The 5722-nt window shown below is 30.1% G+C and overlaps 1 non-coding gene across 1 annotated transcript; it reads right to left on the bottom strand.

Moving 5' to 3' along the window:
* Positions 1–879: 879 nt before the first annotated feature.
* On the bottom strand, positions 880–982 carry LOC148767683 (U6 spliceosomal RNA). The gene has a single exon (XR_016034141.1). It is a non-coding gene; the product is annotated as a U6 spliceosomal RNA (small nuclear RNA).
* Positions 983–5722: the final 4740 nt, after the last annotated feature.

Here is a 5722-nt window from a genome sequence, read left to right on the forward strand (position 1 = left end):
AAATATAAGGTGTAATTTCGTGTTTTATGTCACGAAGCCATAGAATGTTTTTAATCCAACAGTTTTGTCCTTCTTGTTCTATAATAATAAACACGTAAATTTCGTGTAAAAATACACGAAATTGTTGAGTGAATTTCGTAATATAACACACGAAATAGCGGACGAATTTGGATTTTTTTTTAGGAAAGTCACAAATGAAATAAATCGCACTGCAACCAAGTAAAAACCGTTCTATGAATAGCATTTCAGATATGATAAATATAGTTTTTGAAAAAATATGGTAAATTGCAAGGGTATGGTCAATTTACGAAAAAACTCCTTTTGTTTGGATAATTACATCTACCCTTCAACTATGATTTTTTTTACCTCCACCCTTATGATGCCAAAATCAACATAATCATTTAGATTTCGTGGAATATGCTCTAGTTTGTACTCGTTTTGTGTATAAATACAGTTTCTGATGCATCACAATATGTATATATACAAGCCAAAAAACACATATTGTGATCAACTTGCTTCAAAATTGGGAGTTTGAATGGGATAAAACAGGTACACAAGTGATAAAATTCCATACAATCTCGAAGATTCCACTAAATTTGAAACCGCAAGGGTGGACGTGTAAGAAGATTTATAGTCGAGAAGGATGGTTGAAATTACCAAATAGGAATGAGGTTTTCGTAATTTAACTATACCTCATGAGAATGATTATAATTTACCCACCCGAAAAAATATAAGAATTTGCGAGATTATTTTTAGAAAATTACAGACCTAGCCTTATACAACACATTTGGGCTGCAGCCTTGGCGGTTTGCGCCTATCCTTAATGGATCATAGTTGAACTTAGGGTTTTTTTTTTTTTTTTTTTACAAGTAAAAGATATAAAAATTTGATCATTTTTCGATTCATGTGTGCTATCCTTGCGCAGGGGCCATGCTAATCTTCTCTGTATCGTTCTAATTTTATCGGATGTTCCCGAACGGACTAACTTAGGGGTCTAAAACCTCGTACTCGAACCCAGTTTTAAAAAACTCATGAGTTGGTTAACAAGCTTTGTAAATTTTTATATGAAGTATTAATAATAAAATAATAATTATATATATATTTTTCAATTAAAGTCCATCAACTTAAATTTTTATTTGATGAAAGTTCATTGACTAATCTCTTCAAATAAATTATGCCTATATTTAGCCGTGATTGTATCCCGCATACCTGATGCGAATTAATATTTTTAGGGGTCATTAGCGATAAGTCCCTGATATCGTTAATAAATGGTGATATGTCCAGCTCTTAGAACATCTTTGACCGGTTTCACCATTTTTTTCACCAAATCCCATTTTCTGTGGTGAAAAAAAGGGTTCATCTCCCATCGGTAGCACACCATTTTATCCTTCCACTATTTTTGGTGGAAAAATGGTATTTTTGGTCTCCAATGGATTTCACCAGAATTTAGACCAAATATTAAAATAATAATATTTCACCATTTCACCACTTATAGGAAATGGAATTTGGTTTGGTCTCCCATGGCAGCTCACCGTATATGCCTCAAAATTATAAATCTAATGTTAATCGTAATTTTATTATATTTTATTTCATAAATATTAATTATAGATCCAATGTTAAGTAATAAATTTCTTTAACTATATAATTTAAAAAATATGTTTTTAACTTAAATGTCTCGTCCTGTATTTCATCAATTAAAGTGTGTTTCGTTAATTATTCTATTGTTGTTTATTATATTTTATTAATAGCAATTAGCGTATTAGTTAAGTAAAGAAATGAACTAATAAATATTGATTAGAATTAATGTTTTGTTAATAATAACAAATGTATTTATATTTTAAAAACTAATTTAATAATTACCAACGTATTTACGATAAATATGCTAATAAGTTGGTAATCGGGTGCAATTAGTTAAAATCATCATTTTATATGGTACTTAATAAAATGGTGTTAATTACGGCAAATCCTATTTTCACCTCTATATTTGGTAGAAAAAATAGGATTTGGTGGAAAAAATAGGAAAATGATGGACCGGTGGGAGATGAAAATTCCTTCACCAAAAAAATTGGTGGAAAAATAGGATTTGAGTATTTGGTGATATGGGGGTTGACCATGATGGGATGCTAAAACCAAATTTCTATAATTTTAGGTGTAATGGTGATATAGGAATTTCGGGTGGGAGGCTAAAAACGCCTAAATTAGATGAAAAAATGGCGTTATGGCGTCCGGTCGGAGATGCCCTTAAATCTTTCTTTGTGATAACCCCCTAGAAATTTTATTTCCAATACTACCCTTATATTAATTAGCACATTTTGTCCCAATTATTCCTTTTTTTTCCTAATTCCTAAAAATCTGCAACCAAATCAAAAAAAAATTGAATTTTTTATTATTTTGGATATTATTTAGCATTTATTTATTTATTTTTTTAATATTTTTTTTAAACAAAAAATTGATTTTTTTTTCTCGACAGATTTACTACGCCGAATATGACTATATGTGACTATATCAATTGTAGTCATATTCTTTATATTGTAGTTTTTTTACATTTTCAACTTAAAAAATTCCGATTACATAGTGTGGTACAATCCAATCAACATCCACATAAAAAATCACAATTTGAATCTTGTTATTACAAGTCAACTTGAAACGATAAGATATAACATATTCGAATATGACTACAATCATATTCAACAATAGTCATATTCGAATATGACTATAGTCATGTTACTGCTGTTGTTCTATCTGGAAAAAAAAAAGACGACAACGAAGATTGCCTATTATTTATGAAAACAATCCAATCAACATCCACACAAAAAATTACAATTTGAATCTTGTTATTACAAGCCAACATGAAACGATAAAATAGAACATATTCGAATATGACTACAGTCATATTCGAATATGACTATAGTCATATTACTGCTACTGTTCACATCTGAAACTGTATTTTCAGATCTAGAAAAATAAAACAAAAAAAAAAGAGAAAAATAAAAAAATACAGAAATGAAACACACAGACACAAAACAATATTTCACACAAGAGATAGATAATATTTCACACACACATACAAAACGCACACACAGACATACATTTCACACACACATACCCATATACAAAATCACAAGATATCTAATGATCTAAAAATCATAAGAGACAGATAAAGAAAAAAAAAATCACAAGAGACAGATCTAAAGACCCACATACAAAATCACAAGAGACAGATCTAAAGAAAAAAAAAAGTCACAAGAGAGAAAGAGAGGTAGAGAGAGAGAGAATATTTCACACACATACAAAACACATACACACATACCCACATATCCATACATATATGATAAAGTGATTTGTTTTCCACCGGCAAGGGGTGGTGTGGTGTGCAGGAGGCGACAACATGAGTTTTTTGGGAGGTTTGACATCGTAGCGAGGCTTGACGGCAGAACCCTAGGTGGCGGCTGTGATAGGTGGTTGGGTGAGTGGATAATGGATGCGGTGTGAAAAGGAGAGAGGAGGGCGGCGACGCTGGTGTAAATCCCGAAGGGCGGCAGCTGCGGCGACAACGGCTGTTTACAGATCTGCAAAGAAAAAAAAAAGAGAACAGAAATTTTAAAAGAGACAGAGAGAGTGAACGTGAGAGAGAGAGTGTGTGAATGTGAAAGTGGTACAAAGAGTGAGGAATAAAATTAAAACCCTAAAACATAGGGGCACTTTAGTCTTATCATATCTGGTAAGGGGGGTCTCACTAATTTAGATTGTGATTTAGGTTATGGGAAAAGTCTTTAAAGTCAATTGAGTTTAATTCAAAATATTTTCTAAATGAGGGGAGTATTGCATATTTCCCCTTATTTTTAAAGTGAATTCATCAATTCCGAAGAATTCATCCGATTTTTGTGATATGGTGTTGTTTAGAGCTTGAAAGTTGAAAACATGTTTAAGAAATCAATGCGCTTTGGGATTCATCATCATCTATTGAAAATTTGACCACTTATTCGCTTCTAGTTTTGGATGCCAATCGAGGTTTATATGCTGGTAAAATGAGTTTTTTAGTTATGTAAGTTTGCTAGTTGAGAGTTTAAGTCTATCATGTTTCAAAATGAGAATTTTAGTCATGTAGGTTTCAAAAGTTGAGAATTTTGGTCATATGACCTGCTATAACAGGTAAAACAATGATTGGTTGAATGAATTGACATTTAATTTATAAAAATAAATAGATTAAAAATAAACTAGATCATGTGGCTAATGAGTTCGATGGTTTTGGGGAGAAATAAAATATACCATCAATTTTTTTTTATTTGATCAATGAAATAAACATTTTTATAATAACTATTTTTTTAATTAATATTTCATAGTTTTCAATCGATAAAAATACTAATTAACTATATTTTATTACTCATTATCGATATTTGTTACTCTTGGTTTGATAGCGTATTTTATGTTTGGAGGCTCTAGAATGCTTTTTCGGCACATTTAATTTAGGGCAAATTGCACACCCCCGCCCTAAGAAATTCTAATTTTCGCATTTTACTCCCCACTCCCCCCCCCCCCCCCCCCCCCCCCCCCCCCCAAATGTTATTCTTGTTGCACATTTCCCCGATAGCAAATTTCCGATGGATTATTCATCGGCATTTGAGTATTTTTGTTGCACATTGCCCCTATATTTGTTATTTTTGTTGCACGTTACCCCTTAAAAACATCATCTTTTTGCACATTACGCCTTTAAAATCTTATTTTTGTTGCACAATGCCCACCGAAAATTGGCTTATGGGGCAAAGTGCAACCTAAATAATTTTCTGAAGGGGGACTATCAAGTTTTTGAATTTTTTATGGGGGAAAGTGCAAAAATGGAAAATTTGTAGGAGGTGAAGTGCATTTTGTCCTTTAATTTAATCGATTTTTGAATATATTTCATTATTTTTTTGTTAATTCGTAAATGTGTTTTTGGTTGTTTATAGTAATTATGATTGTGCATATCATTTAACTTTACAACAAATTTTAATATAAAGTTTTTTCTCGTATGTTTGTTGAATTTGATTGTGATCACTAAGTTTAAATTTGTAAAAAATGAAATATTTAAATAGATATGAATTTAATTATTATTTTTATCAAATAAAAACTAAGAAATATTAATTAAACATTAGTTATGCATATTTCCTTGATAAAAAAATATAATGGTATAATTTTTTCAAAGATTTATTGAGGTTCTTTATAGCAAAAATATAATATATATATATATATATATATATATATATATATATATATATATATATATATATATATATATATATATATATATATATATATATATATATATATATATATATATATATATATATATATATATATATATATATATACCCCATTATTTTGGTGTCTCTCCAAAAACATTCAACTTATTAGCCACATCACCTAATATATTTTTAATTTATTTATTTTTATAAATTAAATGACAACTCATTCAACAACCATCACATTACTTGTTATAGCAAGTCATAGGACCAAAATTCCCAACTTTTGTAACTTACATGACTAAAATTCTGATTTTGAAACATGGTGGACTAAAACTCCCAACTGGCAAACTTACAGGACTAAAAAACTCATTTTAGCTTTATATACCTGCTACACTGAAGAAGAAATCAAGTCGAAAAATCGCTTCAAAGAATATAGATCCGTCCACATGCGGTTTGGATCTATCGATGCATCACTTTAACTCCATCATTAAAATTTTACG

Source organism: Erythranthe guttata, chromosome 10 (genome assembly GCF_056151865.1).
Source record: "Erythranthe guttata isolate IM_541 chromosome 10, IM_541, whole genome shotgun sequence".
NCBI classification, from domain to species: domain Eukaryota; kingdom Viridiplantae; phylum Streptophyta; class Magnoliopsida; order Lamiales; family Phrymaceae; genus Erythranthe; species Erythranthe guttata.